Source organism: Chrysemys picta, chromosome 4, assembly GCF_011386835.1.
Source record: "Chrysemys picta bellii isolate R12L10 chromosome 4, ASM1138683v2, whole genome shotgun sequence".
Taxonomy (NCBI): Eukaryota; Metazoa; Chordata; order Testudines; family Emydidae; genus Chrysemys; species Chrysemys picta.
This window is the reverse complement of record NC_088794.1, coordinates 146,030,986-146,049,686: the sequence shown is the minus strand read 5'-3', so window position 1 is coordinate 146,049,686 and position 18,701 is coordinate 146,030,986. Positions and strand designations below refer to the sequence as shown.

Genomic DNA, 18,701 nt, shown 5'->3' with positions numbered 1-18,701 from the left:
CTCTCGGCACCGGAAACAATGGCAGTACCATTTCCACCAGCAGCGCCAGCCCCCTCATCATTCTGGGCTATGGGCAAGTCGGACCGTCTGCTCGCAGCCTCAGGGCTTGTCCCAGATTTCGGAGGATAGCAGTGGGGCTCCTTGGCATCTGATTTGGGAGCTTACTCCCCCTGCTCTCTATTGCTTGAGCGAGGACTGTTCGTGAAAAGTAATGGGAGCCAGGATTGGTGCTTATCTTGTGATTGGGACGGGGGGGGCCTGGCCTGAGGCATACTGGCCACCAATGCTCTATCCATGTCAGTGGCCTAGATGAAATCTGTAGGCTGCCTGTTGGTCACAGAGGTCCTACTCCTCGTCTCACTCGAAGCCGAGATCGCTAATGTAAGTTCATTATCCAGTCTGCCCCTTCTTCAATGTGGAGAAGACATGCACTAGCCTTTGTAACTTGAGCTGAAATTTCCTAACCACTTCAAGCAAGATACACTGTTTTAGATAAAATATAAAACAGGGTTATTAACTACAGAAAGATCGATTTTTAAGTGATTATAATTAGTAGGCATAAAAGGTCAGAGATATTTATTATTTTGTTTTGGTAACTAAAAGATAAGCGCACAATTTAAATCTTATTACACTCGGCGGTATTTAGATCAAGCAATTTTCTCACACCACTGGATGTTACAATTTTTACACAGGCTTCTCTCTCTTGAGCCTGGGACCAGTCTCCTCAGTTGAAGTTAGGGTGACCAGACGTCCCGATTTTATCAGGACTGTCCCGATATTTCCTTGTTTGTCCAGTGTCACTGGACAAACAAGGAAATGCTCCAGAGCCTGGAAATGCTTGCGGGGGCGCCCTTGACTCCGCCCCGTCCCCCCCCATTGGCTCCCTCCCCGAATCCCCGCCTCTTCCCCAGGCTCACCATTCCTCCTCCCTCCACAAGCGCTGGAGGGAGGCCAGGGAGATGCAGGGGGAGGGGTGAGTGAGAGTCCGGCCTGGCCCCGAGCAGGCAGGACTCAGTTGGGCGGTAGGGAGAGTAGGGGGGCGACCCGCGGGGCCAGGCGGCGGCTGTTTTCCCCCCCGGGCAGCGGGACTCGGGAGCAGCCGCTGCTGCAGCTCCCACTGCCGTGGGGGGAGGAAGCAGCCAATGGCCAACCTCGGCGGCTGTGGCTCTGGCGCCCAGGTTCGAACCCCTCGGGCTCAGGCCTGCCGCAGGGACCCAGCAGCGCACACACTGCGCCCAGCCCCTAGCCAGTCGCGTCTGGGCTGCTGCCCAGCTGGTGCTATCCCGTGGCGGCCCCGGGGTGGAGGCATCGGCAGCCCAGTCCCGTTCTTCCCCCCCCGCGTCCCAATATTTGACTTGGGTGATCTGGTCACCCTAGTTGAAGTCCTTGTCTTTCCCACGTTCTTGATGCTTCCAGTGTAGGTGGGGGGAGGAGAAAGGCAAAAGCATTATGCCACTATGTCCTTAGTTCGTATACCTAGAAGACACTTGCCCAGACATGTCCTTGTGGGCTTTGCTGAGTCACATGGTTGAGCAATTCCCATGATGTGATTTTTTTTGCAAATGCGTCATAGAGTTGAGCAGTCCCCATTGTGTGGTGCTTGTGCAATTGTCATTGAATTGTAAACCTTTTGATTACAACTCCCCTGTTGATTAATGGTCGTTTAACACCCTCCTGGGAATGGTTCATCACCTAGCAGTAAAGACTCTCAAACTTGTAACATTTTTCAGTACAACTACAAAGCAGAATCTCATAACTTCATATGCACTAATGATGTACATATTTGGACAGAACAGTGGGTTTCAGCAGATCATGACCTTTCATATGACATCTTACATGGCATGCTGTGTATGAAATATCACAATCATATGAATGATAAATATAGGGGTTACAGGGTGCTATTTTGAGGTACAGTGAGTCACACAAACATCCTTATATATGTTACAGACACTGCCACTAGATCCATTTTCACAGCAGTTGCCATGTGCAGGGTGTCATGGCTCCAGCTGTCAGGGCACTTCTCCCAGAATTATGAATGGGACTGGGACTCTGAGTCTGGGATGGGATATTCCAAAGGTGTGGATTTCCAGAGGTGGACCTATTTGCCACATTCAGCAACAAGAAGTGCCCTTTATTTTACTCAAAAGGAGGCATAGGTTGTAACTCTTTGGAAGACGCCTTCTCCTTCCCTGGACAAGGGACCTGTTCTGTGCGTTCCCTCCAACACCACTAATTCTAAGGGGAGGAGGAACAAGATCACACAAGACCAGGGTTATCCTTATGGTATTGAGCTGGCCAAGTCAAGCTTGGTGTCTTTGCCTGCTTCACCTGTGTGTCTCACTTGCGCTTAAGCTTCCGACCATCTCTCTGAGGATGCAGGTCGTGTTCTTCACCCCAACCTAAGGGTCTGCCACCTCCAAGCATGGCTCCTAGATGGTTCACAGGATTAGAATCCACCTGCTTGAGAGGAGTACTACAGGTATTACTGAACAGTAGAAAGGAGTCAATTCTGATTATCTTCAGAAATGGAAAAGGTTCAGCCACTGGTATCGCCCTCGCTGTATTGTGCCTGAATCTTCTCTCCTCTCAACCAGCTTGGATTACCTGCTGGACTGGAAGAAATCAGGATTATCAGTTAGCTATCATGGTTCATCTGGCTGTGGTATCACATTTCATTCCCCAATAGAGTGGTTTTCTATATTTTGCTCATCCGATGTCCTCTAGATTTATTAAGGGCATGGGGAATCTTTTCCCCCAGGTTAAGAATCCTACTCTGACATGGGATCTCAACCTGGTACTTAGGTGCTTCATGGGACCACTGTTTGAACCTATGGCAACCTGCTCCTTGTTTCATTTATCTAATGAACACCGCCTTGCTAGTAGCTGTCGAGTCAGCCCGTGGGGATGGGAAGATTGGGGCCTTGATGGCAGACCCTCCATTTATGGTATTTTTCAAAGACAAGGTTTCCTTATGACTGCACCCAAAATTCTTACCCAAGGTGCTGTCGGATTTTCATCTTTTTTCCCCCCTAAATCACAAAAATCTCAGTGTATCCTCCTTTCATATATGAGATGAGCTTTGGTCTTCTATCTAGATAGGACCAAGCAATTTAGGAAATCACCTAGACTGTGTTTCTCCATCGCAGAAAGATCGAAAGGATTCATGATTTCTTCCCAGAGACTTTCGAGGTGGATCCCTGGATGTATTATTGCGTGCTACAATGCAGTTGGTGCCTTACCGCCCCAAAGGATTATAGCACTCTCTACCAAATCATAGGCAACGTCCACAGCTTTACTCAAAAACATTCTAGTATTTGAGATCTGCAGAGTTGCTACATGGGCCTCCGTGCATGCCTTTTCTAACCACTGTGCCTTGGTTCACGCCATCAGAGCTGATGCGGCACTTGGTTCTGCTGTATTGTCTTCAGTCTTGGACTTGATTCCAAAGCTCCCTCCTCCCTGGGGAGATACTGCTTGGGAGTTACCTGAAGTGGAGCATCCATAGGGGCAGTACTTGAAGAAGAAAAGGTTACTCACCTTGTGCAGTAACTGTGATTCTTTTGAGATGTCCCCGTATGGGTGCTCCACTACCTGCTCTCCTTTCTCTCTGCTTCAGTCTGTTCTTTGTTGGACATTTGGATAGAGAAGGAACTGGAGGCAGTTCACCCACGCAGCCCTATATAGCTTTGGTATGCAGAATGAGGTTGTATGGAACACATGTGCAGGCCAAGTGGATACTGCTAACAGAAAAATCCTCAATCAAGGGCTCGAGAGGTGCATGCACACCTGAAGTGGTGCACCCCTAGAGGGACACATCTCGAAGAACCACAGTTACTGCACAGGGTGAGTAACCTTTTCTTATTGAGCATTTCTATGTGATTGTGCACTTGTAGCATGTTCAGAGCTGGACCTGCAGACAATGAGATCTCGTTTTGCAGTTGCCCCAGTACGCATTGGAGTCACAATTGACACTTTAGCAGTTTTGGTTCTGTATACCAACCGGAGCCAAACAGGTGATGTGTTGAATTAAGCATGAAGATCAATGATCCAATATTGAAGTCACCAAATTGACCTGTTGTGGAACTGCCATCCCTAACAAAACTGTAATAGATGAAGGTAGTAAGTCAAAGTGCACTCAGAAGCATGCTGTGCATTTGGTTGTCTATACAGTTGTATAGAAGCAACTTGGGGCTGGAGTCACAAAGAAACTTAGGTGCCTAGAAAATCACAAGGATTCACAAAGCCTGCGTTTGGCACTCAGGCTCCCTATACCGTGAATGGCGAGAGGTAGGTGCTTCAGAATGGGATTCACAAAAGCCAGCATGCTTGGTGGCTTCCCACCTAAGCTAGCCAGTGGGAGATGCCAAGGTGAGGGTTGCGTGTTAAGCATCTCTTTCCCCCCCCCACCCCCACCCCCGCTTCCCTCCCCCTTCGGAGATAGGTACTTAAGTCCAGGCTGCAGGGAGGCGCCTAGTCAGCTTGGAATTCTCAGCTGCAAACTCTCTCCTGGGGTTAGGTGCTTATGCTGTTTTTGCAAGAAGCTTGGCAGGGAGGGGAAGGACTTTCCTCATAACTTTTAACCCAGTAGTTAAGGTACTCACATGGGATGTGGGAGACCCCCAGTTCAAATCCCCCCTCCACCTGAGTGGAAGAAGGGATTTATACACAGTGGAACGGTGTCAAATAATGGAAAGAATCATTGGGCCAGAGAGAATGAGCATGAGTGATTCTGTAGGCTGGTGGTTAGTGCACTCACTTGGGAGGTGGGAAACCCAGGATCCAGTCCCCCTGCTCCAATGACTTTTAACATTACTTAGCCACAATGGACTAGCTTCAACAGGAGAGCCTGAGGGAACCTCATACCAGAATATCCCCTAGCTCTGTGGCTTGGGCACTCCCCTGAGAGGGGCAGATCTCTGTTTAAATCTCTTCTTCCCCCTTGGGTGGAGGGGGACTTGAACCAGAGGTTTCCCACATCCCAGATGAGTACCCTAACCACTGGGCTAAAAGTTATGAGGGAGGTCCTACTCCCCCTCATCCCCACCCTGGCCGTTTCGGGTAAGCTTGTCTACAGGGGCTCAATCCGGTAGGTGAGCTCTGAGCATACTCACAGGATCAGGCCTTGCAGGTGAGTTAGGCAGAGGTACGCCTGTCTTCCCCTGGTTTGAGCCTGACTTTGGTATCCAGATGCCAGCCATGGGGTTGCAGTGTGCATGCCCATAGGCACCTAGTGAGCTTTTCACTGCAAGAGTTTGGCACCTACAGGCTTTGGTGGCCAGTGGGGCCTGATTCTGGAATTTAGGTGCCTAAAGTGACAGTTTTGTGAATCTAGCCCTTGGTATGTGTCTTTGAACATTTAACTGTTACTGTCCACTATCTACCATGGTGCTGAGATGGACTTTTTATCAGTGTGATGTCAGTTTCAATTTGCATGAGACATAATTTTGGTCACCTATTTTGTATAGTGGCAAGATAAAATAGCCAAAACTGTCTTGGCGTGCATAGAGGCAGTGGAGTTGAAGATACAAGTTTTGTTGTTCACATGGATAAGGGTACACCAAAGCAGTTGAAAACTGGCTAACAGAAATTGCCACGAGCCAAGGAAACCTGTTTTTAAATATATTCAGAGACCGTACGAGTGATGCTGCATGGCATATGGGTGACTATTTATATTATTGATACCTTACACAGCATATCTTGTAAGATTCAGAATATTGGTATCAGTGGAAAAGTTATTATTTTCTAAATATGATACGCTTATTTATATGTATGTAACATCTTTGTATCGTGAGGTATAAATATGTGATCTATATCTGCATCTCAAACCTGTTCTGTGTTTCTTGGGAAAACCCCCAAACAGATTGGCATCAGCCTGTTTGATGGCCCATCAAGGGCAATCAGGTGTACAATGAACCCATTGAGAGACGCTAGGGGCTATGCCTGAGTCAGCAGGACATGTGGACAAGAGACTCCAAATGCTTTTCTATGCTCTTGTGCTATGATCCTGTTTTGTGGGACAGAGAATGTACAAACTACATGGCGAAGGATATAAAAAGGCAGCTGCATCGTCTCCATTGGTCTTCAGTCGTGCTGCTCACCTCTGGAGTAACTTGTCTACAAACTGAAGGTTTGAACAAAGCACTGATAGACACATCCAAGCTTTGGATGTGTTCCAGAGGGACTTTAAAAGCCAACAAACTCACCAGTGCTACTAAGAAACTGATATATGGACTTTGAAGTCATATGTATGTATCTGATTGCTTTGACCATTTTACATCTCTCTTCTTGTTCTGTTCTTTTTCTTTTATAATAAACTTTTGGTTTTAGATATTAAAGGATTGGCTGGCAGCGTGATATTTTGGGTAAGATCCAAATTGATCTGGTAATGTGACTGGCCCTTTGGGGATCAGAAGAACATTTTGTACAATTAATAGAGTTCTAAATAACTTCTCACTTCACTGGACCTATTTGCTGATTGAGAGCCAGAGACTGGAATGCAATAAAGGGGTCAGTGTGATATTTTTCCCTCAGCTTCTTGGTAACTAGTGTGGGGGATCAGGAGCAGTTTGACTGGGTGGTGAATCTAACGACTGTATTAACCACCAGTTTTGGGGGAATCAACTCTCCTTTTTGCAACCTGCCCTGCCCGTGGCATTTTCAGTGTGGGCTACTCTAGGCACCTTGGGTCACAGGCACCTTGGGTCACAGGCACCTCTACAGAATTTATCAGGATGAGCCAAATTGGTCTCTTCAGCCATAAATGCTCCTTAAACCTGAAAGCCTGCAATGATGCTTATGAAATGATTCACCATCGTAATCAATCATGTCGTTAATCTACAGGAAAAGCTGTTTAGAATTAACGTTGCTGTTCTAAGGAGAAAGCTGGTTTTTAAAAAAAAACCCACAAACAAAATAAAAAAACCCAACCCCAACAGCCCTACCACTAAGTCTGGGGTCCGTTAGGTTTGAGATCCAGAGTGGTCACAACAGTGTCATAATTTCCCCCCTCCACATACAGACTGTTTGGATGGAGAGCCTGTAGGCCAGTGGTCCCCAACGCAGTGCCCGTGGGCGCCATGGCACTTGCCGGGGCATTTATGTACGCCAGCCTAGTGACAAGGTGTGAAAAGTAGTGCCGCGGCCCCGTGCCTGCTGGGGACAGATGAATGTCATTAAAATAATTAACTCTATTCGAGCAAAACCTTTGCAACACTGACTTTTTAAGGCCCTGTTAGAAGATGTTGATGATAAACAATCTGATCTTATCTTGCACACAGAAGTACGATGGCTGAGCAAAGGTAAAGTTCTTGCACGTTTTTTAAGCCTAATTGAAGAGATCAAAGAATTTCTAAAGTTCATAAATCAGAACTTCGAGCAACTAGAAGACTCCAGCTGGTTAATGGACTTGGCTTTTCTTGCCGACATCACTGACAAATTGAACATTTTAAATCTTGAGCTCCAGGGAAAAGACAAATGTGGCTCAAATGATATGTTTTGTAAAATCATTCAAAGCAAAACTGATCTTGTGGATGTCACATATGAAGACGAAGTCTCGTACATTTCCCAAGTATGAAGAAAATGGTATGTGACCGTGATTTTAACCCATCACCATTTGTTATCCACATTCAAACACTTCTGGAACAATTTGAAAAGAGATTTCAACAGTTTACCATCATTGAGCCTGTAGTTGCCTTTCTTGTGAATCCTTTTACTTGCCAAATAGAGGTAACAGAAATGGCTACATCAATTGCGAGTCTCATTCAAGTAAGAACAGAAGAAGTGGAACTGGAGATTTTGGACCTTCAAAATGATATTGTTCTAAAATCCTGCGCAACAGATGAAAACTTTTGGAATCTGGTTGACTGAAAAAAGTTTCCTGCCTTAAAAATGTCACATAGATAAGTGGAACCAAAATAAGATTTTATTTTGTATGCTAAGTTCTGTTTTCAACAATGAACAACATAAAATCAAAATACAGATCTCGGCTTACAGATGCCCATCTTGATGATTGCTTACGAACGGGAATATCATCCTACTCTCCCAACTACGAAAAATTGGCTGAAGAAATGCAGTGCCAAAAATCACACTGACTTTATTAGAAAAACCACATGAATTAATGATACCTATTTTCCATTAAGTGCTGATGAGCGCGTATGATTAACTTGTGTTTAACTTTTTTTTCATATTTGTTTTTATTGAAATCCAGATACAAGTAACAATACAAAGAATATTTTTAAATTAACCATAACTGGCTATCTCTGTTAAAGTCAGAATAATAAATATATTTGCACCGGCAGTTCAACAATGTTTTACTTTTTTAAAATAAATTAGATGAAAACTGTTTGATATTTATTTTGTGAAAACTCCTTAATTTTTCTTACAGGTAGATAAAAAAAGAGCCAATTCACATGGTAAGGTGAAAGAGTAATTGCCAAATAATAATTTAATTAATACCTTTTCATGTAAAATTACCTTTTATCTTATTGATTCATATTATGTAATTAAATATGTTTTTCATATTATTTAATGTACAAATACAAAATAAGCCTTGAAAAATTGTTGGCGCCCGCCACACTCTTCTGAAAACATGAATGTGCTATTGGCCACAAAAAGGTTGGGGACCACTGCTGTAGGCTTTGTCCTGCAATTGAAGCTTGCTTCCAGCATCTTTCATGTGTGGATGAATAACCCAGCAAATCTTGTAAAGAAAAATCCAAAGGTAGCTCTAAAATGAGAGCATGAAGTCTCCAGGGCTCAGAGAGAACATGTCTATTTCTAGAGCAAATTCTGTTGCTCTATATTGGGGAAGGATTCAGGAATATCTCTCGTCCCCCTGCTCACAAAAGTAGTGGCAGCTCAGCTGAAAGGCTAACTTGGAAATTTCCACAGCATAACAAATTGTGGGCTTTACATGTTGTATAATTCAGAGGTAGTTCATAAATGGTGGCCTTGAACATGAAGCATTGTAGCCGCAAATTTTACCTGTACCTAGTAACCCCAGCACACGGCAGCTCTGAAACAACTAAGTAGAGTGTAGAACTACCTCTCTGTTCTGGGCTTGCTATAGATTATGAAGCAGCTTGTGCCAAAGGACTGAAGACTGGCCCAGCACCAACTAGAAAGTGGAGTAATGCGTGGTCCATGTGACACAATTTCTGCCGCCAGCACAATAATGGCATTGGCAATTACTGGGTTGTTTTCACTTCTTTGTTTCCTTCTAGGAAGAAGCAGAACTAGTCTAGTGAGCTGGTTCTTGTTGTTCATCCTATGGTAAATTAACAGGTGGTGTCTGTGGCCAAATCTTAATTCTGCTTCTTATTATTTGGAAATGGTTGGCTTAGTAAAAAGTAATACTGAAACTGATCACAGGAGCTTGAAAATACTTTTTTGGCAGTAGGTGGCAGGTGATCTGCTCTAGATGTTCTCTGTCCTTCATTTGAAGTTTTCTGGCCACCTTGAAGTGTGGCATGTGTTGGAATGATGGAGGAAATACTTAGCTGCAGGTTTGAGACATCCTGAAGTGACATGATCTAGGAAAGGAAGACACAGATTCTCTCCTTAGTATTCTATTAGATGAAGTGTTTTATTAGAACGAGCACTAAAGTTACTCGTGTGGTTTTGTCTTTCACATGCATATGTCTCAGTGCATATTATCTGTCAGATACTTTGCCTTCTGGTCTCTTTTTTTTTTTTTTTTTGGTCTTCTCTCTTATAATCCATTCAAAGAGCTTGAATTTTGTCATCTGGTTTGTAGCCTATCGATGTCTAGAGTGTTCAAAAGTATTTCTAGGTGCATTGCTGAGTTTCCTGGAATAAGACTTGTTGCACAAATACCATATTTAAAAAAAGAAAAGAAATCTTCACTCTCTAATGTTGAATCAGCAATATTTTTGAACTGTATTTGATATAATAATCCATAAACGTTTGAGATTCAATTTTAAACTTCCCCTTTTTTCTTGTAGTGTGTAACTTTGACTCTCCTCTGCCTGCTCATGGGCCTCTCCCTCCCCCGCCATTGGTGTTTTTTAAAGCATGTTCTTCAAAAGAATCTGAAAAGAATTTGAAACACAGTTGTGGCAGTGATGTACCTCCTGACATGAATAAGGTTGCTTGCATGCAAGCTCTGACACTAGGGTTCCCAAGATCAAATTTACACAAGTAAAATTTACCACTGTTCAGGTGCATGAAAAAGAGACTGGGGTGGCCCCTTCCCTATGCTAAGTGAAGGAGGACAAACAAAAGTTTGTGTTGCCTGTATAGATGCACCTGGGATAAACCCATTTTGGCTGGTATTACCCCCCAGGGTGTTAATCCCTGTCTTGTAGACTCAGTGAAGACTAAAGCAGTCAGTGACTTTACTCTGTGTCCAAGCGAGATCTGGGTATGGATGAGAACTAGCTGACAGAGTCTTAACGTATGCAAGACTGAAGTGATGATGGATGACTGGGGAAAGCAACTGGAGGGTAGGGTAAGAATGGTATCAACCACTCATTACTTGATCAGGTTTGACTCCCAATGGCTACTAGAAGACGAAGTAGCAGCAATAACTAGTCAGCTTTTTATCGTTTACATACAGGCAGAAGGTTGTGACCTTTCCTTTCAAATGTGTACCTTGTGACTGTCACTCATGTCTCTGTCACCATGAGATTAGATAATTTAGTGTGCTCTGTGTGAGGCTATGCCTTAAAATAATTCCAAAACTGAAGCTGGCACAGAATGTGGTGGTCTGCTTGATAAGTTGCTTTCCCCAGTTATTCATCATTACTTCAGTCTGCTTGGTAAGTGGAGTATCTCACTGTGAGCATATTCAACCAGCCCCATCATCTGCTCTGGCTCCTTGTGATTTTCTGGGTGAAGTTGAAGGTGTTGGTTGGACCGATAAAGATTTCAACGGCTTTGCTGCCTACCTGAGCCTGCCGCTCTCCCTGTTCCATGCCATACTACCACAGTGATCAGGAGAAGCACTTGAGCTGAAGTCCTCTTGGTATGTATGAGAAGGGACTACTGACTAGATGTACTCTGAGAGCCCCACAACTTTGGAATATGCCCTTTCCCCTGAATAACAGTCTGAATCTGGGGACCTTCAGGGAATACTGCAAAGCTCATTCTTTTTCCAGGTATCTGGAGATGTGGGTTGTGTGAATTGTAAGGGTGGGGTAATACTGGAGAGGGGCTAAAGGTTCTGAGTTTCCTGGTTTTTTGTTGGTAGACGTTATGTTGCATTGTCTTGCTATGTTCAGCCAGGACTGTGGGTATTCATTTTGTCGCATTCTTCAGTAATGTCCAGAGTGCCTGGAGAGCATACCAAGCAGTGTCCTTTCTAGTGTTCTATATCTGTCTGAAGTGTGTGTGTCGCGTTTCTGGGGTGAGCAGTACTATTGACCCCTAACTCGACCTCTCCATGGGCACCCCCTTCCAAGTTATAGGCCCAGATCACAGCACCTCTGGTTACCACCTGTGTGTCTTAAGCAGGTCCAGCTGGGTTTTGGCCACTGGTCTAGACCTCCCTCCAAGAGCTGTGGACAGGTGTGAGAATGCAGACAGGGCAGCTTGTTCAAATCAATGTATTTATTTATCCATAGGAATGTACCGGTCAGAGGGAAAGGGTCAAAACAACATAAGGCTTCTGTGGATGTTATCTTATCTAAACCTTAGTCTTTCCTTGCCAGGTGCGATTTCCCCCCCCCCCCCCCCCCCCCCCCCCCCCCCCCCCCCCCCAGCATTGGGGCTGGGTGAGACAGGCTGCACCCCTGCGGCTTATGCCTTTATCTCAGTCTGTCCCCCAGTCACTCTCTCCCCCTCTGAGTTCACAGGCAGTCTTGTTCAAAGCTTCTTTGTCTGCCCTGGGAACCCTGGACCTAGTCAGTGTGGTTTATATATCTCACCAGGGGTCAGAGGTAGGCTTCCAGCAACAGATTCACTGTATTGTTCATTAAGCATGAGCAATTGAGTTGGTCATGGTCCGCCTTCCTGGAGATGTGTAAAAGCCACTTAGGATGGAGTTAACTCTGCCCCCATGCAGCAGGCCACATGGTAGCTTGTACCCCTGTACAATTACTCTTTATAAGAAATACAGATATCTCCCATGTTCTTCATGAAACAATACAGAGAAAATAGCTGCTAGGACTATCAGGGCTCCAATCAAACAATGAACCTCCTGGGCAGAAAGAGGCTGGTGGAGGTGGGAGCAGCTTTGAAACGGCTAAAAGCTCAAGGAGAAACATCATAAGATGCTCATAGTGGATATTTACCAGACTTCTCATCAAAAGATTGTGTTTGTAGAACTTCTTCCCTGCTTGGAGGCCTTCCAGTGGGGGGCTTGATCACAGAAACATTCAGTTGTGGATGACTGGTGGGTGGGGTGGGTGGGTGAGATCAGAAATGGATGAGGGTTAGCCTTCATACTTGTCTATCTGTCTTGTCACTTTTAAATGGCATGGTTACCTTGAAGCCAGTCTTTGAAGACCGTGTCACAGGTCTGTTACGTGGAGAGCAGGAGTACTTGCCGTTTTGTTAGCGTAGACACCATGAACCGAAATGTGTTAGAAAAGTTAGAATGCTCTACAGCACACAACCGCCTCCTCTACCCTTTCGTTTGGTAACTGACCATTAGTCTGAGGACCCGGGTCTCTAGTGCCTCAGCACATCATCTTTGAAACCAGTTGTTTTTTAAATTTAAAGTGTGCCTGCTTAGTCTTTCCCACCCCTCTGCATTACTCCTCCTTATACTGCTGCTGTTTAGCAGTGTAATTACTAAAAATCTGCACCGTGGTCTATGAGATTATGAATGGGAGGGGGAGCACAATGTTTAGGAGGTGTAAGTGTTTTTGAACAGGTGGATTAAAGTTCCATCAATGGCTCTATCTATCGCTGTTAGGCTCTGTTGATGTCTTCCAGCTCTTCTGTTCTGGCTGTGGCAAGCTTACCTAATTACACAGAACTGGCTTTCTTTAGAGAGCAGGAGAAGCTCCACTCTTCATTGAGCTAGTTGTATTGAACAGTCCGGTAGGATAGTAGACAACTTCATATTCTTTTAATGATTTAACTGGTGGACTGTGTGAATTTTTATGCTCCTGTCAGCACCTTTGTTCTCCAACTCCCTGATCATCTCATGATGTTTAAGTTTATCAAGTATGGCAATGAATACTGAATCTTAAGAGTTTATTTAAAGCCGCACAGTATTTGTGTTCAACCTGCTTAAATCGGTCGTGGCAAGCTGTGCAAGATTATGTAGTGCCTGGGGAGTTAGTCTGACCTGCCTGTAGTCTGGGTAGCCTCTTGTAATGTGAGGCTATGCTTGTACTGGCTGGCTTGCTCTCTCTAGTGACGGCTGCCATCTGGTGTGGCTTCTTTATTCAGCTTTGCTCCAAATAATGTTGTTTGGAAACCTGGTATAGCATCTTGAGTTAGGAAATATTACCAAACAATCTTGGTTTGTGCCAGATACTTCTCGAGTCCTGGATTCAATGAACTGAGTAGTTGATGCTGGAAAAACTAACAACCAAACCCTCACAACTTGCTCAATACACTTTCTGAGTGGAGTTGTATGTACTATTCAGTGACCACAATTCCTGCACACTTTTCCCTCCTGAACGAAATCATGTGCAGTATGTATATAGTACATATTGATGTAGGTAGCTGTTTCCTGTGTTGTGGGGTTTTACTTAACTCTTGGGTTTAATTCTTCCTGCACTTTGGCCCTTGAACCTCTGCTGTTCTTGCAAGATCAGGGTCAGATGCAGAGCATCCTCAACTCTCCTTGACATCCACTTACAGTAGCTCCCACTGAAGGGCTTGGTCACCTCCCCCCCTGCCCCTTTGTATCTTCCTGGCCATTGAGCCTTATTCTTGTTGGCCCATCAGTGTCTTGGGTCAGTGGTGTTTCATAAGCCAAGAGGCTGTGGGTGTTTGGCTCTGACATAGACTATCTCACCACTGTACTTGGCCTACACACTATTGCCAGTTTCTGTGAATAGCTTTGTGCCATCCAGAGACGTATGAATGTTGAGACTAAATGAAGTATAAGCAATGATTTTGCACTTCTCTAGGATTCTCTCAGATATACCTATACCTATCTCATAGAGCTGGAAGGGACCCCGAGAGGTCATCGAGTCCAGCCCCCTGCCTTCACTAGCAGGACCAAGTACTGATTTTCCCCAGATCCCTAAGTGGCCCCCTCAAGGATTGAACTCACAACCCTGGGTTTAGCAGGCCAATGCTCAAACCACTGAGCTATCCCTCCCCCCCCAAAAAATATGGAACGCTTCACGAATTTGCGTGTCATCCTTGCACAGGGGCCATGCTAATCTTCTCTGTATCGTTCCAATTTGATGAGGGAAGCTACAGAGCATTTTTCATAGATTCCACGCTCTTTATAAGTAACAGGGCTGGAAAGTGAAAACTGTAAATCTCCTAGAATATTCTAACTAAAACTGTAGGGAGAACTTGAAATAGGTGAAGTGCTACGACCCAAAATGGAATTTGAACAAATGCTCTTGTTTTGTGAAATTGCTGTGGGATTTCTAATGACAAGGTGTCAGGATTTGACTTCATCTTTTGGAAGACTGGGCACTTCCCCCAGCAGTCTTTTAACACCGTGTTGAAAATTTCCTCATCTATGGCATAGATAGCATCACTTCTACAGCATCCTGAGAATGACTTGGTAGTCTTTCATCCAACTAGTGTAGTGACAAAACCTTGTTTAGCTTGATAGCACCCTGAGCTTACCTACCTGACCAAAAGGTCAAGGCGATAGAAGCTTAAATGACCCTTATTTTCACAATTTTGAATTTTCTTAGGTCTAGCCCATTATACTTCCTCAGTGGATCAGGCACGTCAGGCACATTCAAACAATTCTGAATGAAAATGGAATGGGCAAGGAGTTTATTTTGTTTGACCAGGAACAGTACAACATTTGTTTCTGCTGAAGAATTATAGGTCACTGCCTTGTTGCTATTTCCAGCTAGAAGGTGCCTTTCTGACCAGAGTGACTGGCCTGGCCTAACAGTGTGAATCCTTTCATTTTGTAAGTTAGGGTTGCCATGGTGTAAAGCTGAGACATTAAATAAAGTCCATGCCAGAAAAGGCCGAGCTACTGATATACCTCTGGAGCTCAAATAGTACAGTATCTCATTGCCCAAATTAAGAGACTTGACTCTGCGTTTGCCCTCATCTGTATTTCCTGAGTTAGGATCTCAGTTTTCACAAACTGTGGCAGCAGTACAGGTTGCGCTGCCTGCCAGCCATTGCCTTAAAAGGGAAATGTGCCTATTCACACAATGAGGGGCTGAATTCCTTCCCAGTGCTGATCTGGAAGCGGGGGGTGGGGAATGCAAAGAAGTCGAACTGGATGAGGCTGCTGGTTCCCTTTTCTGTTTTCCATACAGCTTTGGCCTGGTCCCCACTAAGCCCCCACTTCGGACTAAGGTACGCAAATTCAGCTACGTTAATAACGTAGCTGAATTCGAAGTACCTTAGTCCGAACTTACCGCGGGTCCAGACGCGGCAGGGAGGCTCCCCCATCGATGCCGCGTTATCCTCTCGCCGAGCTGGAGTACCGGCGTCGACAGCGAGCACTTCCGGGATCGATTTATCGCGTCTAAACCAGACGCAATAAATCGATCCCAGAACATCAATTGCTTGCCGCCGGACCCTCTGGTAAGTGTAGACGTACCCTTTGTATTGCATTAATTATCAAAAAAGTAATTAAGGATGAAAACTGGAATACTTCCTGGTGGGAATGCCTTCTCCAAGAGTAGCATTCTATAGCCGTGTGGTGAGCATTTCTGGGACTGAATCCTGGACGTCTGGATCTAAAACGCAAACCTCTACTGCTTGAGCTGAAGAAGTGGGTCTATGAAGTTGGAGACATTAGCCATCTAATGAACCCCTGTATGTGGACCAGCCACTAGAGGGGGACTAAAACCCACACTGAGTTTATGCTTTCTTGCCACACAGCATATCCTTAACTGGCTTATATTGGGTGCAATAGCTATCCATATAGTAACATTGAATAACACCTTTCTCTGATGAATTATGATGACAAGTCTCTTAGCTCTGCTTTTCTTATCCCTCCCCCAACACACACTTCTCTCTTCGGTGTACCTCCACTTTTAGCTTGTTCCAAAATGCCATGTGAATTTGCCCTTGACTATTTTAATGCAATCCTGGGTGCAGTTTGGTTTTCTTCTTTCTGCAGTATTCTGAATGAGCTATTTTAACTTCCCATGGAGCTTGTGTTTGGCCTCACTCACCACCAGTTAGAGTACCCTGGTTTTTTTTTTTTTTTGGTGTGACTTTGTACCCTATGGTTACCGGTAGGATTTGGAGATGGTATCGGTGCATGGCTAGTTTATGAATATTAACGTGCTCAGAAGCATTTAAAATATTTTTATTGGAGTTACCCTACCACAATGCACTTAACTAACATGCACATTGCTTACAGAAACACTTTTCAGTATCAGGTATCAGAGGGGTAGCCGTGTTAGTCTGAATCTGTAAAAAGCAACAGAGGGTCCTGTGGCACCTTTGAGACTAACAGAAGTATTGGGAGCATAAGCTTTCGTGGGTAAGAACCTCACTTCTTCAGATGCAAGAAGTGAGGTTCTTGCCCACGAAAGCTTATGCTCCCAATACTTCTGTTAGTCTTAAAGGTGCCACAGGACCCTCTGTTACTTTTCAGTATGTTACTTTTAACCCATGCGAAAGGTGTCTGGCATTTTTAAAATGCCCCAGTTGCCATTACATGGGCACCAACCCAGTATTTCATGCCTACACGTGATGGCTCCCACTGAGTCTGAAATCCAAGTGTGGATGAGCCCAAAAAGGGAAGCGAGCGACACTAAAGCCTGGGTGAAAATCAGGACCTAAGTGCTCCCATTGAGCGCTGGTGAGGCAGAATATAAGTAAAGACCTTTATGTAACTTTTGGTTTAAATCCCTGTTACGACTCCAGGTGTAAATTCTTGATAGAAACTCACAAGTTACTCATACATTTGCATATGTATTTATCATGGCCAGAATTTTTTTTTTTAAACACCACTTATTGGGAGTGGCTTATAGTACAGTTTATATTCTGTGCTGCAATTTTACCTTTGCAAATAGGTCTTTGTCACACACACACAGATTAGGTTATGACTGTGCTAAAGCTTCTAGTAAGAAGCTTTCATTCTCGTGCGAGTTCAAAGCCACCTAAACTCTTGTTCTGTGTTCCATAGAGTCAGTCAGAAATTCTCTAATTCCCCCCGCCAGCTCTATCATTCTAATGTGGTTTTTTTTGTTCTCCAATTTGTCAAGAAACTTGTGTGTGCCAGGAATATTCAGCATTGATTTTTTTTTTTTCCCTGTGAAGACTGCAGGATTACAGAGTAACCTTTATTTTTAGGCTCCTGCTTAGTCATATATGGGCAGTTGATTGACCTGCCTTCCCACCTCCAAAGGCTGCCACTCTTAATCTCCACCATCGACTTGCATCTGAATGCAAACCAGCTTGCCTTCTCTTTGCAGGAAAGTTGCCCTTAATTAGTTTTTCAATGAGTCGTGGTCCGATTTACTCTCCCCCTCAAGGAGAGCTGCATTAGTGAGGCGGAGGGTGGAGTTGCTGAGAAGATACAATCAACATCAGCCAAGTATTGATTAGCGGAGCCATTCATAGACCTATGAAGAGAGAGTTGGTTTTTGATGGGCAAGGCTTTCTTTTTGGCAGGCAGGCACCTGCTAACAGATTGTGCTATGCTCCCTGGCTGCAGAATTTTCAATTTCAGTAAACACTTGGCTTCAGCAAGTTCCTCCTCCTGCCGGGAGATTCTGCTTGTCTACGCTACCAAGATTCCCTTGTAAGAAAGGGGCAGCAGGAAGAGTGTTGTGCAAAGCAGTTGACACGGAGAACAACCTGCTACAATAAATGGTAAATCTTCTGGGTCACGGAGTTACAGTTAGCTTGGAAAAATGGCATTCCTTCACTATGGCGTCACTGCACATTGTCCTCTAGAGAGGAAGCAAACAATGCGCTGTAGAACAAGCTGTTGGCAGCTCACGTTTTAATGCATGAGTTTTTCCAGGTCTCATGTGCTGGTTCACTTTTTCCTTCTAGGTTTCAATTTTGAAGGTGGCTGTTGTTACTGTCCAAATGTGAATGCAGTGCTAATCGTGTCTGCTGCAAGGACAAGGAGTGAAAGAACCTAGTACAGATTGGAGATACTCCATAGTAGCGTTGTTTTGGCTAATTTGCTGTCTTATCTGTATGTGGTGTTAACAGAGGACAATTTCCACAGAGTTCTAAGGCAGCCTGGCAGTATGTGTTTGTACTTTTTAAAATCCAGTATGTCACTCAGCTTGGAAAGCTAACATCATTTTCTGGCAGTCTTGATGATTTTACTGCTTCAACATTTTAATTTCAGTCTTGAAAACCCATACCTCTGTGCAGTGCCATTAGGCAGAAAGCATAACGGAGCGGGTGTGTTGTTTGCAAAGGTCTTTGAAGATGTAAAGCATGCGAAGTGTTGTTGCAGCCACAGGTAGAATCAATCCTTGTAAGTACACCTGACTAGCTTTTCAAGCACGTGGATGGTTGGTGGTGGTGATGTATCCTAGCACTGCCCAGAGACCCTGATCAGGTTCATAGCGCCGTTATTTTGAGTTTTGTTCCTACACCTAATGTAGGAAGAGACCCTTCCCTGACTAGGCTGTGTTCTAACAGTATCA

General features: G+C 44.6%; 1 protein-coding gene and 1 non-coding gene across 17 annotated transcripts in view; one reads left to right on the top strand and one right to left on the bottom strand.

Moving 5' to 3' along the window:
* FBXO34 (F-box protein 34) overlaps positions 1-18,701 on the top strand; it is a 71,426-nt gene that overhangs the window by 43,215 nt on the left and 9,510 nt on the right. Inside the window, exon 1 of one of the 16 annotated variants that reach the window (XM_005295494.4) lies at positions 10,785-10,984. The exons of 13 other annotated variants lie outside the window; for them this stretch is intronic. The gene's annotated coding sequence lies outside the window, so the exon portion shown is untranslated. Of the gene's footprint in view, positions 1-10,784; positions 11,118-16,638; positions 17,905-18,701 lie in introns of those variants that run through there. 2 more of the 16 variants (XM_005295495.5, XM_005295498.4) reach the window with 2 other exon arrangements.
* On the bottom strand, positions 14,250-14,351 carry LOC135983489 (U6 spliceosomal RNA). Its single transcript, XR_010601171.1, has one exon. It is a non-coding gene; the product is annotated as a U6 spliceosomal RNA (small nuclear RNA).